Source organism: Canis lupus, chromosome 28 (assembly GCF_011100685.1).
Source record: "Canis lupus familiaris isolate Mischka breed German Shepherd chromosome 28, alternate assembly UU_Cfam_GSD_1.0, whole genome shotgun sequence".
Lineage (NCBI taxonomy): Eukaryota > Metazoa > Chordata > Mammalia > Carnivora > Canidae > Canis > Canis lupus.
The window spans coordinates 19,209,304-19,237,266 of record NC_049249.1 but is presented as its reverse complement, the minus strand read 5'-3'; the positions used below and the strand labels follow the sequence as shown (position 1 = coordinate 19,237,266).

General features: G+C 39.1%; 1 protein-coding gene across 1 annotated transcript in view; it reads left to right on the top strand.

The window, feature by feature from the left end:
• The window catches only part of SORCS1 (sortilin related VPS10 domain containing receptor 1), a 499,230-nt gene that overhangs the window by 73,124 nt on the left and 398,143 nt on the right, over positions 1–27,963 (top strand).

Below are 27,963 nucleotides of genomic sequence, written 5' to 3'. Positions count from 1 at the left end.
GAATTGAAAGAGTATTTTTTTTTTTATCCTAAATACTTCTACTACTCCAGGGTGGAACCCCCTTTTCTGGCTGTAAGTTATCTAGCAGTGTGGCCTTCTAAGAAAAGTTAAAATTGTTACACTGGAAGACTCTATTGATAGGATTAATCAACTTGAACCACTGTCCTAAAACATTTTACAAGAGTAATGCGCATCACATAGGAAGGAAAAACATTTCAAAACTAACATTGGGCTTCCTCTAAGTTTTTCTATTTCACTTTTACTCACATAACACTTTATATCAATTGTATGTGATCTAGGAATAGCAGTTACATTGAACAGATGAGAGCCATAAGTTTCCCAGGCATTAAATGGTGTTTTGGAATTGCAAAATCATTGAAAATGAGTTTCCTGATGTCCCAAATTCTCACCCTCCTTCTCTTCCTAAATGTTTCCTTCTCCCCTAATTGCCATATTCTCATCTAAACCTCTCCCTTTCTTCTTGCTATAGGTAGAATAGAGAGGGCAGTTGTCATTTTCTAGAGGCATCAAGGCATCATGGGAAAAAAAGAAGGCTCTGAAGTCAGAGATCTGAGTTTGAGATCTAGCTCTATGGTACACAACGATGTGGCCTTGACCTACTTATTCAACTCTTCTTCGTTTCAGTTCTCTCAAGTGTAAAATGTATATAATAATGGTAGCTAAAAATAGATTATTGTGAGAATTAAGATGTGGCACTTACAGTGCTTAATACAGTGCTTATATTTTAACAAATTCAACTTCAGTTATTAGTAAATGAATACATAAAGATCTCTATGTATGTTTCCCTTTTTCTTTTAAAGATTTTATTTATTTATTTATTTGTGTGAGAGAGAGAGAGAGAGAGAGAGAGAGAGAGGCAGAGACATAGGCAGAGGGAGAAGGGAGCTCCCAAAGGGAGCCTGATGTGGGACTTGATCACCAGGACCCCAGGATCACATCCAGAGCCAAAGGTAAATGCCCAACCCCTGAGCCACTCAGGCATCCCTGTTTTCCTAAGTTTTATCCTATACTTCTTTTCATATAAGCACCCAGAAGCTACTACAGTAAAATTATGCCCATTGTTTGACAATAACTAGTGGTAGATAAATAGGAACAGTTTATAAGAATGGTATGATTTTAAAGTATGTATTTTTTAAATATTTGAGACTGAATTTAGAATTTATGCAGCAGGTAACATTCATTATGCCACCTGATTTGAGCTAAAAGTGTTTATAAGAATGGTATTCAGTTTTATGAATTTGATTACCTAATTAAATGTTTAAGTATTTTAAAAACTGGAAACACGGCTAAACCACATGCAAGACCACAGCGACCATAGGGGAAAAAGTAATAAATCATCAGAGGAGAAAAATGAAACAGGAACACATGAAACTGTAGGTCATCAGAGACTGAAAGTCTGAGGGAAGAAAAGCATGATTAGAAATTAAAAAAAAAAAATAGGGCAAATCCCTCTGAGGTAGGGTTATTAGAAGTAACAGATGTACATAATCAACATGCTGCTTTCATCTTGAAGAAGCACAACAGATAAAGGATGCATGTCAAATGAGAGTGCTCCAATAGAAGAATTTTCACAAAGGAGTTAAATATATTGGATAAACACACTAGCTTCTCTCATGACTCAAATCTTTCATTTATACCAATGTCCCAGATACCTACAGTATTATGAGAAATGGCTCCAGACATATGAGTGGAATAACAACCTACCACAGTCAGAGCAATCAGAAAAATAAACTCTAGGGAACACCTAGCAGGAACACCTCCTTATCATGGTCTTCACCTCAGCAGGAACCAAAATAAAATACCGACCTCTATTTCCTTTACAAATAACTCTATGGTGCTTTCTCAAAAGTCCTGTCACTGGGCTCATTAAGTGTTGACTCTGAAAAGGAAAGTGAATTATGCTCGGACTGAACCAGGGGAATAAACAACTTGCCTTTATATATTATTCATTATTGGCAAATGATTGTTGGATGAATGAATTAGACCTTGTTCAAACATGGGCAGTATGCTGGGTACCAATAGTTTTGAACTCACTGGGGGTCCTGTGCTAATTGTTTAGAGGAGATTGCTACGAGGAATGTCAATGCTATAGGATATTAATATGTGTTAACAAAACTGTTAAAAAGGCTTCCATAGTCAAATATGTTTGGGATATGCTGGTTCATGCAATATTAAGTAGATGTCTTGACTGTAGGACTTCAGAGACTTCAAAACGCTGGTGTGCACTGTGAATCACCAAGAAGGCTGTCTTACTTATTTCACTATGGCCTAAGTTTTTCAGAGTATCTCACCATCCTGGTGTTCTGCTAAACACAGTGCCAAAAACCCAACAACAGACTTAGATATTACAATATCACCAACTTGCAGCCACCCTTAGAAGCCTGTGGTATGAGATAGTTGTTAATTTTGTCCAAGTGAGTATTTGAGATTCAGGCACTGTACAAGAAATCATTTTAGTTAATCAGGAAGCCCAGCTGTTTTCTACATACTTAATTTCTTTTCCTGGTGGTGTGACCCTTTTGAAGTAATAGAGCTTTGTTTCTTTTTGGAAAAAAAAAAAAGTGAGAGGGCGGGCATCAGAAGAAAGTCAGCCAATATGGCTAGGAACAATGATAAAGTGAATGTGAAGCTAAGAAATGTTAGCCAGAAAACAGAAACTGTAGAGACAACTGAGGAGTAAAAAACTGAATTCAGCTGTGGTTGTTCTAGATAGAAACAGATCTAACATGTGATTTATATGGGAGCAAGAATGGCTCAAGAACAGATATTACTAAGTTCTCTAGCTAGGGCAAAAGGTGTCCTCTGTATAACAAACAGAACTTTACTAAAAGGTAAAAAGCTAGATTATTTGCGTATAAAGCTATACATGGGAAGGGTGTGAATTTTAGAGACATGAATGGAGGAATTCAGGGGCCCAAAGAAGTATTCTATATTTGTGAATTTAGGGATTTCTGGTCATCTTCATGGTTTATCATGTGAGAATATTAACAGTCTCTCTTCTGTGTGGTGGTAATGTTTATTGAGTTCTGTATACCAAGAACATTTATTATAAAGAAGGCATTGACTCTACTTTGCAGATGTGTAAACTGAGGTCCAGAGGGATCAACGCACCCCATCATATAAGATTGGAGGTTCAAAGCAAAACCTGCCTACTTCCATACCATGTTGTTAACATACTGCTTTCTAAAAAGGAAGTGGCTTCTTGAGTTGGGATTAATTGAGGAGTCACCATTACTGGTTTGTGGTATCAGAACGTAAAGCCCTCTATTTTAACATATAAAATTTATTATATTCTATTAGTTATAAAGATAAACTGTCCAGTTGATAAAATCTCTAGTGATTATTTTGAAGATTTATTCAATAAGGCTGATTTTTACAGTTACATACTACCCCTTTTTGAATATTTATGCCTTGACTACTGCCTAACATTCAACACACAAGAAATGTGAGTTATCACTATCGATGAAAACCATTATAGAATGTATGTTATTGAAGAGCCCCCAATCCCGATTAAATATTATCCTCTCCATGCCATCTGACCTGGTCCTCAACTTAGAAGATATTTCTCCAGCCCCTAAGTGTCCAGAATGTTATATGACATTTTGCATTTCCTTGTTGTCATTGTAAGAGGCAGTATGGCCCAGGAGAGCACAGAGGATTTGGAGTCAGAATTCCTGGAATTAAATGCTGCTTCGAGCAATAATTGGCAGTTTGACTTGGGCAAAATAGCTTCAACTTTCTGTGTTTCAGTTTCCTTATCTGTAAAATGGAAATACTAAGAATATCTGCCTTCTAAGGTGTGGTGAGTATTTCAGTGTATGTTCAGCACTTTCAACAGAGACTGGCAAGTATTAGTACTTAAAAAATGGGGTAGCCCAGTGGGCTCAGTGGTTTAGCGCCGCCTTTGGCCCAGGGCATGATCCTGGTAACCTGGGATCAAGTCCCACGTCGGGCTCCCTACATGGAGCCTGCTTCTCCCTCTGCCTGTGTCTCTGCCTCTCTCTCTCTCTCTCTTTCTCTGTGTCTCTCATGAATGAATAAATAAAATCTTTTTAAAAAATGGTGATTGCTGTTGAATTCATGTCCCTACTCTCCATTGGATTGTAAGCTCCTTGAAGATAGTGGTCATACCTCATTCATCCCTGTATGGCAAGTTATAGACACTGGATAAATATTTTTTATTGAATAGACGTGCTGAATGAATGCCTATGGAGATTTTTTCCTCACGGTTTTGCTACAGTTTTCATGTATTTATAAAGAACTGTAAACGTCAGGTGAATGCTCCTTAGAAAATTAGTTGCATCTCTTTACCCTGTTATTCATGGCCTTTCCACCTTGGCTGATCCCATCTCTCCAAATCTTTTCCTCTGTTTAAAGTGGTATCCTTAGGGAAGAATTATATAAGAATATCTGTGCTACATGTAATTGAAGCAGTAGCTCATTGTAATTAAAAGTAATTGAGACCATACTGTAAATGGGCTTTAGAAGGAGCACAGCAGGCATCAAGTAGACAGAGTGTCCCGGTGCTCTCCTAGCCCACTGAACTCTAGTAACCCTGCAGCACTGGGGCACAACGGGCCTTTGTGTCAACGCCACTGAATATCGCCGAGAGCCCTACTAGGGAAGTGGCCTTTTAAAGACAGAGATCTGGTGTGTCTCTTACTGGCTTTGAATAGTATTGTAGATGGAGCAGTTAAGAGCCTAGGGTTGAGGGTCAGGTCTGCATGTGGCTTCTGGGGCAATTACTCAAACTTCCCTGGTCTTGCTAATTCCTTTTTGTTGTTATGTTTGATTTAGAAATGAGTATTATATCTCTAGAATTGATCTGAATAATGCATGTGCTCTCATTTTCTTTCTCTTTTGTTTTTTTTTTTAAAGATTTCATTATTTATGTGTGTATGTGTGAGGGAGAGGTGGAGGAAGAGGTGGGGCGTGGAGCAGAAGGAGAAAGACAAACCCACTCCACGCTGAGCGTGTGGAACCTGATGCCGGCACCATCTCACAACCCCAGGATTCATGACCTGAGCAGAAATTAAGAGTGAGAGGCCTGACTGAGCCACCCAGGCGGCCCCTCATTTCCTTTCTCTTTCTTTATGCAAGACTAAGTGCTCACTCTTTTTTTTTTTTTCTGGTTTTGTCTATCTATATATGTGTGTCTATATTAAATGTACTCAATATACATATATAAAGAGAGAAAGAAATTCAAGTTATAGAGATGAATGAAATAGTACGGATTAACTAAATTACACTCTGGCATCTGCAGGTGCTCAGTGCGTGTTGTAGTGTGATTGGCATTCTAAGGCATCTGTATGGGTTAGGAAGATAGAAACTTATTTGCTGATTTGAAAATGAAAAAAATCCTCAAGGCTCTCATTGGCAGAATGTGGCTTACCTGGTATTATTGGTTCCAAAGCTATCCCTCGGTGCTCCGTGGTTTGTGGGAAGAAGTGGGGCCTCCTCTAACTGCCCCTCTGCTTTCCCTGGGACTCCGTGTTCGGCTCTGCCCATAGAGGGCGCTAGAGCAAACCGGCAGGTGGGAAGGGAGGCCAACCCACTCCTTTGCTGCCTTTGGTTCCCCTGTCTTTGGGTTACCAGGAGCAATGCTGCTCACTTGAGGAGCCAGAGTGCTTGCCTTCCTGTAGTTGCAGCCGAACCCAGCTGCGATTTTTCCAGCACTTCAAGAGCCAACGTCATGGTGCCCCTTAGAGATGCCCCACAAGCTAAGCTTGTGCTTCTTGAGGGTATGAGTTTCTGAGCCTCTTCCCATCTTCCTCTCAGCTTGCTGCAGTTACTCACCTCATGATAGCTTTAAGTTTTCTTTAGCCATGGTCATTGTTACCTAGTTCACAGTTTTATACCTAGCTCACAGATCTTCGCTTGAAATTCTGCCTGTGGAGATAAGTGATGTGGCTTCCACCTGGTACACGGGCTGCCAGTGGGTCCATGCACCTGTGTTGGCAATGCTGGAGTGAGGCCAGTTGGTAAATGCTAGTTGGGTGGTGGCTTGCTAAGTACCTGTATACTTAGAGCCAAGGAAGCGTACCAATCTGGTTCTCCAGGGATGTGGTGCCTGCAGTGCTACTTAAATGAAAGAGGTCTCACTTTTCCATGGGAACCTTAGTCTCTGCCCACAGCCAGTACCACAGAGGTAAAATGACTCCCTCTAAGGCAGGTGTCTCTGTGAAGGTTCATAGGTTGCAGGGGATTCACCTAATGTCTTTCAGTGGTGTGCAAAAATTGAGCGCAAGCTTTTCTTTTCAGTAGATTTTTCATGGAGCCCTGACCCATAAAAATTTAAGAAACACAGTTGCAATGGGGTTGTTTGGAAGGAAAATATAGGTGGATTTTTTAAAGCCTTTAGAATTATTTTGGGAATGAACATAAATAAAAATAACCACATAAAAAGTCTAGCAGTATATTTCCTGCCCTTGAGGCTGATGTTGGGAAGAGCAACTCCTCCTCCCTGCCAAGGTCCGTGCTCCATCTTTTGGCAGCATGATTCTGAGCCAGATGGGCTGTGTTTCTGACTTGTGCTGGTCATTCTAGCATGCCTGACCTCAGACTGGATAGAGCCAAAGTAAATGTTTACATTTTGCATCTTTTGCATTATTCACTGTTAACACTTAGTAGATGCCAAGAAGGGGGAAAAAAAAAACAACTTCCCGATAACTTAACTAAGGTCAATAGCAAAGCCTCGTTTATGAGACTATCTTTTTTTAAAAAATAATCATTGTAAGATTTATATTACTCTCCTTATGTAGCCTATATTCACAGGATAAATGCATATATTTATAAATATATACCTTTATATATGTATATATATTCATATATAAATGCATATATGAATTAGATTATCCAAAATATTTAGTATCATCATTAAGTAAGTAATAATGATTAGAGGGTTTTTTTTTTAGAATTTTCCAACAATCTATGCAATCATGACAAACCATGTATTATTTTTCTGTATTACTCATGCCTTCTGAGAGTTGGTAGACTGGATTTAAAAAGAGAGATTAAAAAAAAAAAACGATGAGGGGAAAGTAAATTGTCTTTCTTGAGGCTGATTTTGTATCCATCATATCTGAGCACAGTAGGAAGCCTAGGAAAAGATGCTTTAAATGGAGAATAAGTACTCACAACTGGGTTTTCAATTCTGCAATTCTGCTCTCTTATTTTTCATTAATTCTCATTCTCTCAGAGTGAAGAAAGAGGCATTTAAGTGGGTGTGTAAAATGGTGCAGCTGCTGTAGAGAATAATCTGTCAGTTCCTCAAAAAGTTAAGTGTAGACTTTCCATATAACCCAGCAATTCCACTCCTAGGTAAATACACAAGATAATAGTCATAGGCAAATGTATGTGAGTGTTCATAACAGCATTATTCCTACTAGCCAAAATGTAGAAATAACACAATGTCAATCAACTAATGAATGGATCAAGAAAAGGTAGCCAACCCATTATTTTGGAATATTATTCAGCCATTAAAAAGACATAAAGTACTGATAATGCTACAACATGGATGAACACAAAACATGCCAAGTGATAAAACCCAGACACAAAAGGTTGTACACTATATAATTTTATTTATATGAAATATCCAGATTAGGTAATTCTATAGAGAATAGAAACAAAATAAATTAGTGGCTTGGGGGAGGGGAGAAAAAGGAGTGACTCACCAGGGGCTTGGGATTTCTTTCGGAATAGTGGAAGTGATCTAGGATTAGGTAGTTGTGACGACTGCACAACTTTGTGAATATACTGAAACTCGCTGAATTGTATGATTTAAAATGATGAATTTCAGGGTATGTGAATTACGTCTCATTAAACAAATTAAAAAGAATTGATAAAAATGAATGCTTTGCATAGAGAGAATCATTGCATAAGACATTAAATTGTGTACTCCTGCCTCTTTCAAATAAGGACTGCTTATTTGAACTTATTTGTATAGGACTTGCCTAATACAAAAGAGATTTTTAGGGACAGACTATGATTTTTTAAAATTTAATCTGCAATGGAATTCTGGAAACAACATGTCAGAGATACAGATGGAGTCAGCCTGGATATCTTGCAGTTTTTTGGTTGCATTCCCTTTCCCTGGTAAGATCCCTCCATGCTCACACTGGAGGATTTCCTCAGCTGGACCACGTTAGCTTCTCAGGAGGTGCTTATTCATCGTAGCTATATCGACAGTGTCAAACTGAAGTCATGGACACTCTTTAGATTAAGGAATCAGTTTATAATCAGAAAGATGAGATAAACAGCAACAACAACAAAATATAAGTATGTGCCTTAGGGGCACTATTGGGAATCTGCTAGCAGTATGTTCTCTCACCAGCTAGGTCTCATATGTAGTTAATTATTGTTGTATTTGGATAATGCCCACTCACTCTTCCCCACCACGAAAGACCATAGTAAGCTAAGAAGAAAAACAAAACATGAAACCTCAAGCTTTAGAGTCAGACTGATTTGTGCCTAAAGTAATGATTGTTCAAATATTTACTAGTTACTTAACCTAAAAACAAAAAACACTAACCACTTAAGTAACCAGTTCTTCGTGGTTTATTATAAGATTTGAAAAGTATAACGCATATATGACTCGATCATATTTTGAGGAATTAAACTGTTGCCTCTTCTTATTACCTTGTACTGTTTCACCAAGTTCAGACAGGTAGTGTGCTTGCTGCTTAATTGCCTCAGTGATGAAATTGGTAAGAAACATGATGAATGTGCTTTACAAATCTTCCAGGCCTTTCTTTACAAAAGCCCAAGCCCACAGTAGACTCAGGAATTGTGGTAACAGGGTTCTCCAGAGTAGATAAAAAGATTCCTCCATGCTAGGGAGGGGAGGAGGATTATAGTCACTAAAAAGCAAGGCAGTCCTTGTTTTGTTTCTCAGTAATACCCTTACGATGGAAGCAAGACCTTGGGGAGGAAATGAGAGATGGGGTCTAAAGAAAGCTAACAAAATCATTCTATATCTTGGCTTACAATGGAGGCAGCAAAAAGCTGGATTTTTCTATTTTTTTCTTCCTTTTTTTTCTCTTGACAGGTTTGTGTGATAGGGGCTTAGACTCATCATTGTCATCATTATCTTCATTGTCATCATAGCCAACACTCAAAGTAGTGCTCTAAATGTGCCAGATACTTTTTTTTTTTAAATTTTTATTTATTTACGATAGTCACAGAGAGAGAGAGGCAGAGACATAGGCAGAGGGAGAAGCAGGCTCCATGCACCGAGAGCCCGATGTGGGATTCGATCCCGGGTCTCCAGGATCGTGCCCTGGGCCAAAGGCAGGCGCTAAACCGCTGCGCCACCCAGGGATCCCTGCCAGATACTTTCTAAGCACTTTACACATATTGCTTTATTTAATCCTTATAACAACTTTATGAAGTAGGGGGTCTTTATTTTCTTCCTGTTACTAATCAGGAAACTGAGTGAGGACCACAGAGGTAGAGTGAGTTGTCCAGGGTAACACAGTTAATAATGGAAAGAACAGGCCTTTGAACTCAGTCAGTCTGATTCCAGTGGCTCTTAGGCACCATGTAATATGCCTCTCACAATGATGAATTAAATCTTGTATAAAATAAGGGAACTAATAGTTCCTTAAAAGGTGTTATTTATGGACCAGATTTCACACCTCCTCTGCCTGAAAAGCACACAACATTGCATACATCTTGCTAATATAGTTATATAGATATCAAAAAATATACTAAGATGCTTTGGAGTGCTAGACTAATTGATACCCCATTTCAGAGGAAATGTTCTTGACAGTCACCTGGCAGAAAGGACAAGTGTAGGAGGCCAATGCGACCTTCTCTCAGACCATCAGAAGATGGTCACCCAGATGGGCAGCCAGGTAGCTGCTTTTCTCCCCAGGATTTGGACTTGGATCCAGGGAAACTGTGTCAGTCGGTGGTAGGAGAGAAAGCAGGCTACGTTTACAGAGCAGATGACTCCATGATTGGCAGAGCCCAGGGGGAATGACCTCAAAATCCCACAGCTAAAATCCCTGTAACTGCCTCATCCCAAGAATGATCTTGAGTTTCAGCCCAGTTCACGTGAAGCCATGCTACCCTATCAATTCTTTAGAGTTTTACCAATGTAGTAGGTGTTAGAAATTTTCTGTATTAACCCCACATTTCTAATATTAGAGTTGGCTAATTAGGTAAGCAAGGTTATGTTACAGAGGGCCCAACTGTGGCCAGAAACAGATTTTTTCATATCCCAGTGGCAACAAGTCAACAATCTGTCATTTTTTCTTTCCTCCACTTAAATGGTTGGGGACACGCTATTCTTCTTCCTTTTATCTCTCTTAATCTTATTAAAGGACCCAATCCTGTTTTGTGTTTTGCCCCTAGAAAAATTTCACTAGTGTTCAGAGAGTAGTGATAGAAATGATTAAATTATTATAACAAAGTAGGCATCTTGAATCTTATAAGAGTCAAAGCCTAATCAGCCTTAACAGAGTGACTTTTGATCACTGAACTTCATTTCTCTCTAGCTGTGGGTGGGTCTCCAGTGTCTGGGCAATAGATTGATTTGTGGAGCCTGGTAGCAGATGGCTGGCTCTTCACTTTCAGATAACTATTATCTTTGAAAAGGAAGACTAAAGATACTGAGTAATATTTCCAGATTTCCTTGTGGTTTGCATAATACACTCTCATTTCACTCTAAAACATTTTTATTTGGTAAAGCGATTGATGGATAATGAACGTGGTAGCAACTCATAGTTTTCTGCCTGAAGGGATTTGAGGCTCTCAGAATACAGAGTATGGAGAAAACTCTAGAGTGAAATGTAGAAGCTATTTCATGCCTAAATGGTAATAGAAAGTGCTTGTGATGCTGGAACTCTAGAGTGGACTCCGAGCTACAGATGCCCTCTCAGTTTCATACAGAATGAGAAAATCAGCCATCTAGATTGATTTGAGATAAACTTAGGACTTGGGGGGAAAAGTCATAAAAATATTAATGACCATGAACATTTCTACTTCTCTTCAAAGGTACAGTCTCCCCTAGGAGTGAGAACTTGCTTTAAGAAGGCTGAGAGAAACTGTTTTCTTTATAAGGAGGAGGTGTTGGTTAAGTTTTGGGTCCTAAAATCAACAGGTTGGATTTGAATCCTGTCTCTGCAACATTTTAAATTTGAGTTTGAGCCTCAGATTTTCTTATCTGTAAAATGAGGGAAATAATAGTACCTATTCTTAGAGTTTCTGACAAGACTAAATGAGATTATGTTATTAGAAACTTGAAGCACTCACTAAATGTTAACCATTGGTCTTTTTATTATTGTTTTTTGATATATTCTTATGGCCTGAGGTCAGAACATGCTAGTTAGGAATACTGAATGTATGCATAGCTTCTTGTGATTCATGGTATTGGTAGGGAAAGAGAAAACTCATTCAAATTACAGACAGTTCTAGGATTTCAAAACCAAGTGGTGCTGCCTTTATTTGGGTTCACTACTCTGCTTTGCCACCATTTAGATGTTGTCCTTAGGCAAGAACTCTGAGACTCGATTTCATCTTCTGTTAAATGGGAATCACAGTAAATGATAATTCATGATTGTCTGGAAGACGGTTGGAAGCTATTTGCAAAAATAGCACTATAGAATTACTACTTCCTTTTAATCTGTATCAAGACCACTGGGGGTGTATAGTGAAGTCTTGTGAACAGAGCTTACAGAGATGGTATGATTACACAGAAATATAATACATAACCCAGTGCATCAACAATAAAAGATTGCTGTCAGTAAGAGAAGAGGGAGGAATCATGTCTGCCAAGGGATGGGTAGAATCAGGAAGGCAGATTCAACTTCTGGATAGATTTTCAATAAACACACCTTCAAAGAGATTAAGTATTAATAAAATTCCAGCATTTAAAGTGCAGGCCAGTGTACGGCAGACTGTGTACATTACCTGGAGCTCAATGCAGGCAGCCTGGAGGGAAGTCACTTTAGCGGTTATCCCTTCTTGCCCTATATGCTGTTTCCTTGGGAACAGCTGTTAACTATGAGCCAGAGTGGGGCTGCTTCTCCTGTATGTCTCCCTCACGTGCAAAAAAGTATAGCATTGAGCAACAGGCTGTTGAAGGCCTAAAATCAATCAAGACAAATGTATCAATTGATTGTGGAGGTTAGGGGAGGTAAGGGTAGGACAGATATGTCTAAATAATTTTTGGGCAGCCCGGGTGGCTCAGCGGTTTAATGCTACCTTCAGCCCAGGGCGTGACCCCAGGGTCCCGGGATCGAGTCCCACGTCGGGCTCCCTGCGTGGAGCCTCTTCTCCCTTTGCCTGTGTCTCTGCTTCTCTTTCTCTCTCTCTCTCTTACACACACACACACACACACACACACACACACAAATAAATAAATAAATCTTTAAATGTAGTAATAATAATAATAATAATTTTTAATGTCCTTTCCAGTTCCCAGTGTAGGAGTCTAAGATGGAAGCCCCAGCTGCTGGTGCCTTATTTAATCTCTTCCTTTATTAGCCAAGACAATTATTTAAATGGTAGAAATGAGTTAAACTACTTGGAAGGGGGGGGGTAGTTTAAAGCCACGGGTAGCTGCCTATAAGAATTTTAAACTTCTGTGAACAAGCACTATTAGTGAATGGAGTGAGAGTGAAGGGAGGATGTGATGAAGACTGTTAAATGTCTTTCAACTTGAGGTTTAGCAACTATTGAATTCTACTGAACATGTTAAGCTTGGTATATTTTCTTCCCATTCTTCATTTACTTCAAGTGTTTTAAAATTCACTCAAATTTCATTGCAGCCAAAGAGTTACTGTTATGAACTTTTGCACATTTCCAGTGAGTTTCCATTTTTAAATGGGAATGTGGAGAACTGAGGAAGAAGTCGCAAGTTCATTTAGGTACTGGACTATGGACTATGGTATGAGAAAGCTAAGTAAGGATTGATATCAAAATCTTGCCATCTACATTCGTATGTTTATAATATGGGGGCGATAAACATAAAACCAAATTCCTTTTATTAAGAATGCAAAAATGAGGGAGCGCCTGAGTGGCTCAGTGGGTTGAGCATCTGACTCTTGGTATCAGCTCAGGTCATGATCTCAGGGTCCTGAGATTGAGCCTCATGGCAGCTCTGCACTCAGTGCAGTCTGCTTTCCTTCTTCCTTTGCTTCTCTCCCTCACCCCTCCACTCGCACTTGTATGCTGTCCCTCTCTCTCAGATAAATAAAGAAAATCTTTAAAAAAAATGCAAAATGAAAACTCATAGCCAGGCTTACTTTAGAGTCATGGTTAGTGAGGATTGGCTTGCTTTAGACTCACAGTCAATGAAGATTTATTTTTATTGTTATGACCATGAGGCACCATGAGATTTTGATTGCCTTTCAAATTATCACATGGATAGTAAATCATGTTAAACATCTATGAGTGTCACACATCCTAGTGTTTGCGAATTGATTTTCTACATATGGTACACATGGTTACTTTTTATTAACCAGAATTGAAAAAGCCACCAGCTTTTAAATGGTCTTTTTAAAAAGATTTTATTTATTTATTTGAGAGAGGGGGGAGAGAAAGAGAGTGTCCACATGAATTAGAGGGGCCGGAGAAGACTCCCCACTGAGCAGGAGCCTGATGTAGGGCTCCATCCCAGGACCCTGAGATCATGACCTGAACCGAAGGCAGATACTTAACCAACTGAGCCACCTAGGCACCCCTAGGTTTTAGATGATCTTACATGGTTGGTTCTGGAGAACTTTCTCAGCTGCTGGTCACATTGGAATGTTCTCCTCTCCTCTCATAGAAATAATAATAGTGTTTAAGTATCTTGATTTTCTTTAAAAGTTTAATATGGCTATTATAAAACTACTGTCTACTCATTTTAGAAAGTATGAAAATGGAGAATCATATAAAAAAAACACAAAAGCTCCCATTTTTCTACTGATAAGAAATAACCCCTAATGTTTTGGTGCATTTCATTATATGCCCACACACATTTACATAAATATATAGAACAACATATGTATCCACACATAGGTATTTACATACACATACATACACAAACGTGAGAATGATTATGTACACATAGCACTTCTAGCCATTTTCCTAGTGTCTAGCAGTCATTCAGGGAAAGGTCATTCACTTCTACTGTCTGATTGATTTTATGAAAGGATGTTCATTCCTTAATAATTTGAAACAAGCACTATGGAATTTTTCCCTTCGCCGGAATGAATTATTTGAAATAACAAAAGCAAACACCACTGAACTGCAGTAAAACTCTTACTACTTCTTACCACTGACCTCACATTTCAGGGTGTGTTATCACTGACCTTGTGGAATTCTTGGGAACTGGAGAAAGAAGAGGTACTAAGAAAAAATCCAAGTGATTTACAAATCAGTCCCCCTGCACTCCTAAGTGTGGCCACATTTCCTTTTGTGGTAGTCTCTGTGAAGTGTTTGAACAACTACCTTCTCTTCTCTTGACCCTGAAATCCAGACCTCATGTCTCTGCTGGGCTGTATTAATTATTCTGAGCTATTGCAGGCTGGTGATGAATACTTTTAGCTTCCTGTGGTGTTTTAACATTACATCTCCTGTTTCTATGAGTATTTTAATGAAGACAGTGTTTTAAGTTCTAATTATAACCCAAAGAGCCCCCTCCTCAAATTAATTTCACCTACCTCGCTCATCTGTACCAGAAAACGATATCATGGAGATATTAATCCATTTTAAAATGTTAATATTGATAAAACTATGGTGAGGAGTATTTGAAGTGATATATATGTGTCCTGCAGGGTGTGTGGTTTTGGACAGATTACTCTTCTGTGTCTCAATTAATTTTAAGGTGTTTTACACTATATGATAGGTAAAATGAAATAATAAGTTATATGAATGAAATAAGACAGCCACATTACTAAAAGCGTGAAAAAACAGTTACATCAGAACCCAGGTAAAGAAAGCTTTTATATTCGAGGCCTGGAGTTTGCTCTGCACTGCCCACAAAAAAGGCAAAAAGGAAAACTGAATTATGGAGCTTTTACTGTCTTATAAGGAAACCATGTTGGTTTTTTAAAGTTTTTTTCTTGTACTGCAATCTAAATGAAATGTATTGCATCAGCCTTTACACAAGGGATGTTGAAAAACAGTGTGGATGGTGTTTTTATTAGCAGTTTTACTATAACAAAAATCATGAATAAGCTAAAATTTTATTCTTTGCCTTTTATTTTATTTTTTTAAAAACTTTATTCATGAGAGACAAACAGAGAGAGAAAGAGAGAGAGGCAGAGACACAGGCAGAGGGAGAAGCAGGCTCCATGCAGGGAGCCTGACGTGGGACTCCATCTAGGATCTCCGGGATCAGGCCCTGGGCTGAAGGCAGCGCTAAACCACTGAGCCACCCGGGCTGCCCTATTCTTTGCCTTTTATAAGTTGGAAGTAAGCATTCTAATTAGATATGTAGTCTTTCGCTATCATGTTATAATGATATTTGCTTGGGAATTTACTTTTATTAAATTTATTTTCCATGTGCTAAGCTTCCATTATGGATGTTTTTGAACAAGTTATTTTTCTTTTACCCTTTGGTTATTAAGTTGTATACCTAGCTCCCTGAAATAGATTAGGTAATAAGTGGTGAAAATTTGGGTTAAGTATCATTAGATTACTTGGTAGAGAGTCTGAACTGGTTCATTTTTACATCTAATTTTCCTTAAAGTTGCCTTTTTCTTGATGGAATACATCACTAGCATAGCTCTTATACTTGTCAGGGAAGATTACTGTTATTTTTTACTCTCAGATGTATCTAGGTGGAATGGAGACAGAGGATACATTTTCTTGAGTTAACTTGGGAAGAAAAAAAGAGAAGGTATATTTGAAAGGTGAGTACTTGATTCAGTAAACATTTTTAAGGCATTGATTTGGGTCTATTGGTTATATAAAATTAACTAAAATATGGTTTTTGAGAAGACTTTATTTATTTGACAGAGAGAGGGAAAAAAAAAGACAAGCAGGGGGAGTGGGAGAGGGAGAAACAGGCTCCCCACTGAGCAGGGAGCCCAGAACCCCGGGATCATGACCTGAGCCCAAGGCTTAACCAACTGAGCCACCCAGGCACCCCTAAAATATGATTTATTTATTTATTTATTTATTTATTTATTTATTTTTAATTTTTTATTGGTGTTCAATTTACTAACATACAGAATAACCCCCAGTGCCCGTCACCCATTCACTCCCACCCCCCGCCCTCCTCCCCTTCTACCACCCCTAGTCCGTTTCCCAGAGTTAGCAGTCTTTACGTTCTGTCTCCCTTTCTGATATTTCCCACACATTTCTTCTCCCTTCCCTTATATTCCCTTTCACTATTATTTATATTCCCCAAATGAATGAGAACATATAATGTTTGTCCTTCTCCGACTGACTTACTTCACTCAGCATAATACCCTCCAGTTCCATCCACGTTGAAGCAAATGGTGGGTATTTGTCATTTCTAATAGCTGAGTAATATTCCATTGTATACATAAAACACATCTTCTTTATCCATTCATCTTTCGTTGGACACCGAGGCTCCTTCCACAGTTTGGCTATCGTGGCCATTGCTGCTATAAACATCGGGGTGCAGGTGTCCCGGCGCTTCATTGCATCTGTATCTTTGGGGTAAATCCCCAATAGTGCAATTGCTGGGTCGTAGGGCAGGTCTATTTTTAACTCTTTGAGGAACCTCCACACAGTTTTCCAGAGTGGCTGCACCAGTTCACATTCCCACCAACAGTGTAAGAGGGTTCCCTTTTCTCCGCATCCCCTCCAACATTTGTTGTTTCCTGCCTTGTTAATTTTCCCCATTCTCACCGGTGTGAGGTGGTATCTCATTGTGGTTTTGATTTGTATTTCCCTGATGGCAAGTGATGCAGAGCATTTTCTCATATGCATGTTGGCCATGTCTATGTCTTCCTCTGTGAGATTTCTGTTCATGTCTTTTGCCCATTTCATGATTGGATTGTTTGTTTCTTTGGTGTTGAGTTTAATAAGTTCATTCAAATTGGCAAAGAAGAAGTCAAACTCTCCCTCTTTGCCGATGACATGATACTCTACATAGAAAACCCAAAAGTCTCCACCCCAAGATTGCTAGATCTTATACAGCAATTCGGTAGCGTGGCAGGATACAAAATCAATGCCCAGAAATCAGTGGCATTTCTATACACTAACAATGAGACTGAAGAAAGAGAAATTAAGGAGTCAATCCCATTTACAATTGCACCCAAAAGCATAAGATACCTAGGAATAAACCTAACCAAAGATGTAAAGGATCTATACCCTCAAAACTATAGAACACTTCTGAAAGAAATTGAAGAAGACACAAAGAGATGGAAAAATATTCCATGCTCATGGATTGGCAGAATTAATATTGTGAAAATGTCAATGTTACCCAGGGCAATATACACGTTTAATGCAATCCCTATCAAAATACCATGGACTTTCTTCAGAGAGTTAGAACAAATTATTTTAAGATTTGTGTGGAATCAGAAAAGACCCCGAATAGCCAGGGGAATTTTAAAAAAGAAAACCATATCTGGGGGCTTCACAATGCCAGATTTCAGTTTGTACTACAAAGCTGTGGTCATCAAGACAGTGTGGTACTGGCACAAAAACAGACACATAGATCAGTGGAACAGAATAGAGAATCCAGAAGTGGACCCTGAACTTTATAGTCAACTAATATTCGATAAAGGAGGAAAGACTATCCATTGGAAGAAAGACAGTCTCTTCAATAAATGGTGCTGGGAAAATTGGACATCCACATGCAGAAGAATGAAACTAGACCACTCTCTTGCACCATACACAAAGATAAACTCAAAATGGATGAAAGATCTAAATGTGAGACAAGATTCCATCAAAATCCTAGAGAAGAACACAGGCAACACCCTTTTTGAACTCGGCCACAGTAACTTCTTGCAAGATACATCCAAGAAGGCAAAAGAAACAAAAGCAAAAATGAACTATTGGGACTTCATCAAGATAAGAAGCTTCTGCACAACAAAGGATACAGTCAACAAAACTAAAAGACAACCTACAGAATGGGAGAAGATATTTGCAAATGACATATCAGATAAAGGGCTAGTTTCCAAGATCTATAAAATATGATTTCTAAGCCCCTTATAAATCTAGTGAAAAAGGGAAGACAAACATGAGGCAATAAGAGAAGAATGAAATAAGTTACATTCAGTAATTTTTTTCATCTAAAAATGTATTGTCTAAGAGTAAACATAGTTGGAAGTGTCAGAGAGGGGAGAATTGTGAGCTGGGGCTTGAGGCCACAATTATGACAAAGTAAAGGAAAAGAGTTGTTGGCACAGATACTGAATTGGGCAGCTCCTTTCATGATACGCAGGGATGCTTTTGATCAAAAGGGGGTGCTCAAGGGCTGAGAGCCTGCTGGGGACTATAAGGCAGGAACAACCCTGTATGAGCAGAGGACAGAGTAAGCCTAGCAGCCTGCATTTGCAGGTTGGAGCTTCTGAGACCTCCCCAAGTACAGGACAATAAAAACTAGAGCAATGAAACCTGGTTCAGTGGACACTTTGTTATCTTTGAAGGCATTTCACATGTGTTAATGAATTTTAACCTCACAGGAACCCTCCTCAGTACTATTATCCCAGTTTTACAGATGAGAAAAAAAATAAGGTGAATGGATTATAAATTACTGAGAGTCCTATAGATAAAAGCATGGAAGACAGGGGGTAGAACTTAGACTTTTTTGGTTTGTTTGTTTGTTTGCTTTTGACCTCAGACTTTCTAAATCCTTGTTGCCGTTTCCATCCTGCTGTCTACACTTTAATACTGCAGTGACCATGTGTACAAGTATAGTTGTGGTGTATGCACGTGCAAGGCAGGGTCTGGCAGGGCATTTTGAGTTACAGTAGAGCTGTGTTCCATCACTGGTAAGGATTCTGTGTATGAAGACAAATAATAAATTAAAGATCACTGTGTTTGTCAGAAGCATTCTTTGACCCTCATGATAATCAAATCTCTGGTATTCTGATATACTTCATAATTGAATTTTATTTCATTCGGTAGAACATCTACTCTGGAGTCTGAGTAGATTACTGAGGGGTTTTTTGTTTGTTTGTTTGTTTTAATTTACTTTTTTTTGACATCCAAAAACATTAAATAAATATTATCTCCATTGTCTGTGCTTTAGGAGCATAAGCCTGCTTGATAGCCGGAGGATGGGCCAGATGGACTTCTGAGGTCCCTTTCATTTTACAGAACTCATTATCGACTCATCCGACTGGTCCGAAGGTCCTTTCGCAATAAAGCTCATAGTCAAAGCACTAAACAGGCCCATCTTTTATACAGAATCCCCTGGATTCTTTACAACAGCAGGACTGCAGGTCCTTGAATCTGACATCCACAGTGTTTCTGAGACTTTCGCTTCCATTGTCATTTATGACCTCATGGGAAATCTGAGCTTCTTGTTTCACTGGGATTTTGAACATCTCTCCTACCATCTGAGCAGTTATCAGGCCGCATAGAGGCTGTCTCAACCAGAGATAATGCCTTTAAACAGTGTAAAACATAGCAAAGTAATTGCTTTTGTTTTAAGGTCCTTATCTTGGAAGAGAAAACACTGAAAAATAAGATTGTGTGGGAAACTATAGCCATATCATGTCACAGTTTCAGCAAAACTAGACTGTTTGCATTTGTCACTTTTGCTGAAAGAGTGTCTTTATAATGTGTGCGTGGGATTTGCTTTCGCCCTCACGGTGTAGGAGCTAGCTCTGTGGAGTGCAGTCCCTTGTTTTTGAGCTTATTGGCTGGCCTGCCTGTAACCCTAGGCTCCAATGAGAAAACCACAAAGACAGGTTTTATGTTCTGTGTTAGAGATGATTTAGATTATGCTAAGGAATTTTTATACAGACATTAGTCATAGGAGATAAATTCAGATCAATGAAAACATAAAAATGGCATATTGGTTTTCTGTCATACGACACGTGACAAGGAAGAGTTTCGACATGTGAAGGAAAAAAAAACAGGTACCACTGTTAGCAGTGTGCTTTTACAGTTGGTGAGTTCCCTAGTTTTCACTGAAAAGTTGAAAAATTGTGCTTACTTCAATGCCATTTTGATATCAAACAGATTCAGATTTTAGTGCTGTAACTGTCCTACTTGAAAATCTTAGGCAACTGGAATTATAAACCAAAATTCTGTCAGCCCACACTTGAATGTAACAATACTTAACATTTACAATTGCTAACATGTGATTGCTAACACTTGTTTTCTGGTTTCTCGTGTGCCATGCATGGTTCTTTCTATACAAATTTATTACCCTATGAGGTATTATTATCTCCATTTAGCCATAAGAAAACTGAAGCACAGAGATGGTGATGGTGAGCTGCTGATGCAAAAATCCCACTGTAAGTCGCAGGGCTGGGATTCCAACTCAATCACTCTGAACTGGGAGCCCTTGTTCCCTGAGAAAGGACAGCAAACAACCTGAAGCCCTTTCTGAATCAGTGAAGAAAATTGCAGCCAAGATAATTTTATTGTTTCTTAATCTAACACATTCTATATTTTTGAATGACAATCCGTGTTGAATATTTAAATAAAAATCCATGTTGAATATTTAAATAGAAATGAAAATTAGCTAGAATATTTATTAACCGGCAATCTCTGTTTTTCTGTCTCATTGAATAAAAGTTGACTTTAGATGTCTCACTTTTGAATTAGGTCCAACCGCCACATTCCACTATGGGAAGGTTGTTATTCCTGGGTCATAATAGCTGCATTGTAATGGATTCTGTGTCCTTTTTATCCATCAACAAGCAACAAAAATGTTCTGCAAATCAACTGGGTTTCTTTCATTTGAAGTGCCATAGCCTGAATATTTTTATCCCCTCAAACTTCATACATTGAAACCTAATGTATATGGAGGTGAAGCTTTTGGGAGGTGATTAGGTCATGAGGGTGGAGCCCTCCTGGATGGGATTAGTGCCCTTATGAAAGAGGCTCCATGGAGTTCCCTTGCCTCTTCTGCCCTGTGAGGGTATAGCAGTCTATGGACAAGGGAGCTGGTGGAAGCATTGGTATTAATGTGTCAACTGTAGTATACTTCTATTTTCATGTAACATTTAAGTGTGTAACTTAAAATTGGACTATGTGGAATGTGGAATTTCTAAACTGAGAAAATCTCATCTAAAATGTAATATATTTTTCTCTTATTGCCCTTGTTAAATGCTAGAATCTATGAGCTAAATAAGATCCTGAAGCTTATTCTATCAGACATTGTAAGAACCTGGATTTTGAGAGTGAGAGGGTGGGAGGAAGAGGTAGGGATAAAGAAAAGGAGAGACATCTACAGCTCATGGACAGAAACTCTATACCTAACTCTAGTTAAACATGAGAACAAGATTACTTTGTTCAGGTTTAGGAGTTGAGAGCAGCTGGGCTCTCGTTGCAGGAGATGTGGATTGGGAAGGTGAGCCATGACTGGAGACATAACCCCAAGAGGCAGAGAAGGATAATATTTTGTAATGCCTGTTATATAAAAGATAGCCCATTATCTTAATGGGTTCCTTTTTCTTATTTTTTTTCCTTTTTCTAATTAAACTTACTTACCTAATTGTGTTTATGTGTGTGTAAGAAAGAATATGTTGACTGCCTTTATAATGATCACTTTAAGTTGAGACTTGTGTTCAAGAAACTCATGGGCAGTTTTTTAAATCTGGAAGGATACATCTGTTTCACAAAATGATTCTACACACTGATTATTTGAGAATGAATGATTGGGATTTCAGCCTTTTTGTGTCCCTTGTGCTCTAGTGGTGTGCTTTTCTCTTTTCTTTTATTTCAGTCATATTATTTGGAGTCTTAATGATGACATTTAGAACAGAGAGGTCAGTGGTCAAACATGAGGATTTAGGAAGTGAAGACTGGGTGCTGGAGCTGATAATTAAAGTTTTTGAGCATAGGGTGACAAGGAAGCCACCCAGCACACAGAGAAAGAGAAATAAACAGAAAAGGCATAAATAGAAAATAACAATAAACTGAACATATAATGTATTCCTTTATGGGTCTATCAGTTAATTGTGGTTCTTAGTGACATGAACCTACTCTACATGATTGGGCCATAGATAGTCATTATAAGGAAACAGTAAGATTAGAAATACAGCCCCAGCTTTCTCTCTCTGGCCTGGAAAAAGTTTGGGTAAGGAGACAGTAAATTTCACCAGCGCATTAGCCAATGGAATCAATTTATTTCCCTTATTTCTTGCCCTCTTGCCCTTGGTCACTTACAAATGAGTTGACTGAAAAAGAGCAATTTATTCTGCTTTCTGTACATCTTTGAATTAGCTCTCAGAGGTTACGTGTTGAGTATATGATTGGAGATTGTTTTCTCCTGCCCTCGTGAGCCATTTCCTTCTACAAACTCAAGTTTCTGTGCCACTGGAGTACATGGAACATCGTTCTATTTCCCACTAATAGGCAGAGAACAATTAAAATGAAAAGCTCAGTGGCAGAGGCAGGATATTTTATCTGCGTCACCCAGACTGATGGTCCATAGCCCTTCTCCCGTGCACCCTGCAAGGTGGGGTGGTGGTCGTGCCCTGTGCTTTCCCAATGAGGCAAAAGAGCAGAGTATGGTAAATGCCTTATTTTTCCAGGACATGGTGGTGGTTTGGAATCTCTTGAGTCCTAACCCACTGCTCAGCTCACTGAACCATACGAGTACATCACTTCATCTGGGCTCCTTTATGAGGTTCTTTCTCATTCCTGAGCACATTTTTTATAATGGTAGATGGGCTGTTTATAGTGATTAAAGTCCCCCAGACATCTGTACTCTGTAACAACCAGTGCCTATAAGGAGCTAGTTCTACAACTTCTGACATTCTTTTCTGCCAAATGTCATAAAGAAACTACTGGTTTCTGAAATTAAATAGCTCTGTTTCTCCATGGCTGGAGCGCAAATTGTCGAAAGGGGGTGTGTAAAGTAGAGTAATCTCTCAAAGTAATCCCTCATGGATGACTTCAGCCTTCAGAAGAGAAAAGGGAGTTACGGATCGGGTCTGATAGCAGCTCCCTTGAAGGGAGTATTTCTCCTCGTTTCTGTCCTGATACAGCCCATGCTGAAGCAGGCTGGTGCCAGGCCTGTCCTGATATCTTCTCTATTTCTGAAGCAACCATGAGGCAACTCCAGATGTTAATTAGATAATGTCTCGCTGTGTTACTTTCTCAGTCTCCTGTCACCCCTATGGATTTCTCTTCCCTTTGAAGCAAACTGTCATTGCTTCTGTCCAGTAGGAAAACAAGCACAGAACTTTGTGTAGTAATGAACAAGTTTGTCACCAAGTCAGATGGAACAGAGTGCACTTACAATAGCGCTAATAGGCTCATAGCAATATTCCCTGCCCACTGGTGGAGTGCAAAAAATGTAGGCAGATACTACTTTTAAAAAGTATTTTTTAAATAATTTTTGTATAGTTATAAAAATGGTATCAGTTAAAGTCATCTTCATTATAAGTAACAGGAAATTTTTGGACATGTAACAAGTGCCCTCCTTTATTAAATCCTTCCTGTATACATTGAACTTACCAACTCTTCTTTTATGCCCATCTCTCTTTCCCCTGGGCCAGATCTCTGCTTCTCTCCTGCATCCTGGCTTAACATGAAAGGATACTACTGCTTTGCTCTTGTTTAGAACACAGAAGGTAACAGGGATGAAAGAGCTGGTGGTACAGGTGAAATAAACCAGAGGGGGTCAAGAAGATGATGCTCTTTGTTCTTCAAGGTTTCTCTCAGACATCTTTTCTCCCCATGAAGTCTTCTCTAGTCCCACAATTCAGAATCTGTGCCCTTTTCCTCTGTGCATTTTATTTCAGCTCCTCCGTGGTCCACAGTGCGTTCTCTGTTGGATCCAAGGCGGCTGTGTCGCACCTGGTCTCCAACTACATGGCAGGCTCTTGTGAGTCTTAGTAAACATTGCTAACACTTATTGGGCTTGCCCTAGTGACGGGGGCTCAACAGGCATGATCTCACTTGATCTTTCCTTAGTAGGCACTAGGAGGAGGCTCCACACTTTATGGTATTTTATGGATAAAACAAAGAGATGGTAAATTATTTGCTCATGTAAGATAGTATTTCCTAAGTGTTGGGATTGAGTTTGGCAACCCCAAACCCACTTTGGTCAGTGCAGAGCTCCTGCCCAGCTGTTACCACTGGGACATTGATTAATAAACATCCGAAGGAGTAGAATTCTCGACAATTACCCAAACCATTTCACCCCCTGCCCTGAGTTATCATGTTAGTCTTTTAGCAGAGTTGTGAATGTGACATTTCCCTGGTTATCCTTGAGTCTCAATTCAAGTCTTTCTCTTGCACTGAGTTCCAGCCAGACTTTCTTTCATTCTGTCCCTGGAATGGGCCCCCCGCTGTTTCTGTCACACAGGTAAGGTATACATGCTGATCTCTCTGTCTAGAACCCTCCCCTCTTCACCTGACACATTTCTTCTTCTTTAGACCTCAGTCGACACTTCCTCAGGATATCCTCTAGCCAGAGCCCCCAAATGCACGCTCTCCTAGTACCATGCATCTTTTCTTTTTCAAAATTTATTGCAGTTAGAGTTCTATGTGTCTCAGGGCCCTTGACTATATTTGCTCATCACTGTATCATCACCTCTATCACCCTGAAGATATAAAAATAAAAAAATATTTAAGTTCACTTTTCTACTTGCATCTTACCTGTTATGAAGGTTTCCACTTTCTGCTTTCTCTTTCTGCACCATAGTGCATATTCTTCTGGGACCATTTTTTGAGGCATTTCAAAATATCACCTAAGTGAGAGGTCTTCAACATGTGATGGATATCAAGGTCACCTAGGGAGCTTTTAAGGATTCTGGTAGCCTCCTCTTGACCAATTATATTGGTCTCTGTTTGGAGTAGGTTCCAGGTATCGACATTTGTATTCCCTTAAGGGCTTCTAAAGTGCAACGGGGATTGAGAACTACTCATCTGAATGGTGATTGCGCACCGTAGGGACTCTGTATAGACATGCTCTTTGACAAACAGGTGTGTGCATTTCATAAATGTAGACAAGTTATGTGCAGCAGGAGGTGAACTTGTGTGATTGAAGGGACTCTTGCAAACTCCTACAAGTGATGGTAAGACACCAAAATCTTTATGAGACACCAGGATTTCTGCTCAGTTTCACTTTTAATGAAACCTATTCAACTTCTGAATCATTTGATTTGCCTCTTCTTTTGCCCCAGGCAGATTTTTGCAAGCATTTTCAGTAAACTCTGTAGGAGGACTATCCATGTGTGCGTTTCAAATATTGTAGCTCTTCGAAGTTGCAAGTCAACCTTCTTTTCCATTTGGAGTCACTTGACTAAAAGTGTTTTTCTGATTCAAAAAGAAAATACACAAATGGTAAAGTATAAATATTCATATCTGGCTCACTCTGCAGTTCATATTCAACTACCAGCTTAACCTTTCCCTGTCCAACTTCAGTTACCTGTAGTAAAATGTGCTCTGCAATTTTTTTAAGAAGTAAAGATGTTTAAAGGCTTCCAGTAATGGAAAAAAGCCCGCTAAAAGCTGTTCTTATTTTAAGATAATAAATCATAAATGTGTAAAGTGGATTTCCCTAGAAGTATGCATTTTAAAATTTAAGTGGGGGGGTTACATATTTGAGGAGACTAATGCATCAGTACTCTGCTAGTGGAAATCACAATTAAGGAGTTTAAATAGGAGAATTTGGCTTGGGACAGGGTTTCTTAAGCATTTGAATGAGTGATTGAATGGCTTTAAGTGGGAAAAAGTGATGGGTTTTGCGGGTAGGCTTTTAACGGACACAGAAAATGTACTCCCAAGTTAGATGTGTCATTGCCTCAAGATTTCACCACACCTAGAAAATAGTTGATTCCTGCTTTGTACTGATTATGTCCTTAAAATAAATTGAGCTGTATGCGTTGCAGTAAAAATGCTGAGAAGGGAGAGGCAAGAGTTCCTTTGTTTGCAGTGAGTTTCCTATAGAGTTCAATGGGGAAGAAAATCATGTTCTGCAGATACGGATTTCAGGCCTTTTTCTATCACTGATGTTCTAAAAAGGCCTGTTCTACTACAATATGATCCACACAATCAGATTTTAAAAAATTCTCATTGTAGGGTAGAAGTTCACAAATAGCTGAAAAATAATTCATGGGGTGAAGACAAATGAATCCATGGGATTCTAGAAGCAGATTTAGGATTTCTGTAATACTGTTGTTTTGAAAAGTGCTTCTTGGTTGCAGAGGCTGGAATTCAGTGTATGCCTTTGCATTATTAAGGAGGTGTTATTATCTATCTGTATCTATATATGTGTTTATACATGCCAGTAGTGGGTGCTCAGTAAATGGTACTTGAATCTGAAGATACAGAGAACTAAGGTGAGCATACATCCAGGAAAGTTGTCCTGGAGGGTTACAGTTTACATCTATTCTGGATGATTTTTCATGGTGCCCCTTTCAAAAATATCATGGTTAATAGCTCATTTATATGGTCACTTTCCTAAGAAGTATTAAGTCCTACCTGGTGGACTTGATTAACTAAGATGCAGCTGACTGGACAGATCTTGAAATCTGAAAATGATCCTTGATTTGGACTAAAATATCATCCTCATGTCTGAGGTGGTCTGTAGATTCCCAACTGCTGCGAAATGAAAAATGAATCTGTCCTGTAACCAGCAGGTGTCTGCAGGGGTGGGTCAGGACCAGAGGTATTTAACAGCTCCATTAATGACCTGGAAGAGCTGTGATAAGCAGCTTGCTAATGAAACCTGCGGATGATACTAAATTTGTAGGTGTTGGGAGCAACAATTGAAGCATGAATAAAAAAGGATCCAAGCCAGGCAGAGGCTAGCACATAAAAGTCCATTTAGAGTGACTTTGCAAAGCAATTTTATGCAGTATCAGTAGTCCATAAGACCAAAGTGAGGCAGAGCACAGAGGTGATTTATGTCTTTGAAAAGTCTGTGGCCACAGTTTCCTTCATCTCTAGGTCAGAGAAAGAATACTGGCAAGACATAGGATTAGTGTCAGAATAATTTGGTTCAAATTCCAGCCCTTTGATGGATTAACGAGTTTTGAACGACTTTCTGCATCTCTGGGATTCTTAGTTCCTTTAGTAAAAGTTAAAAATAATTATGTATCTGAAAATGTTTGTTGCACACATGTCGCTCAATACGGATTGGTTGAATCAAATTTTAAGAGCAGCATCATAGCACTGAAAATGGTTCTTTCTTCTATATCAAGAGCCCATGAGTCTCTAGTAAACATATAGGTGGGCTTCAAACCCTCTGAGATAATATACTAAATATTTGGTGTATGCCTGTGAGCTTGGCTGGGTGTTTTTCTGGGGAAAGTGTCTACAGGTCTCATCATGTGTTCGATGGTGTTGACAAGTAAAGACACATTAGAACCTCGGCACGGGACTGTGAGCTTCTTGTAAGTTCCTTTTCAGTACTCTGGCCACACACTGCTCTTTCTCTACATTCAACATGCCAGAATGGCTTGCAGCTCAGGGCTTGGGCAATTGCTATTACTCTTGCCATCCCCTAGATATTTTCATGGATGAAAAAATGCCAGCTCCTTGGAAAGGTCTAAAGTACTATTCCATCTTCAGGTACTCTCTATCGCTGTGCCTTGTTTTGTTATCCTCATAACACAAGGCCAGCCCAAGTGTGAAAACTTCTTATTATTTCATTCACTTTGTGCTGCCAGCCATCAAACTACCAGCTCCTTGAGAACAGTGTCTTTGATTTTCTCACTCACTGCCATATGCCTGATACCTAAAACTGATCCATAATAGGTGCTCAGTGGCTATTTGTGGCAGGGAGAAATGAAAAAAAACCTATCTTTATTTCACATGCGACCTGGCACATAGTATATGTTAAATGATGTAGTGACTACAGGACTGAAAGGATATATGAATAAATAAATACTACTC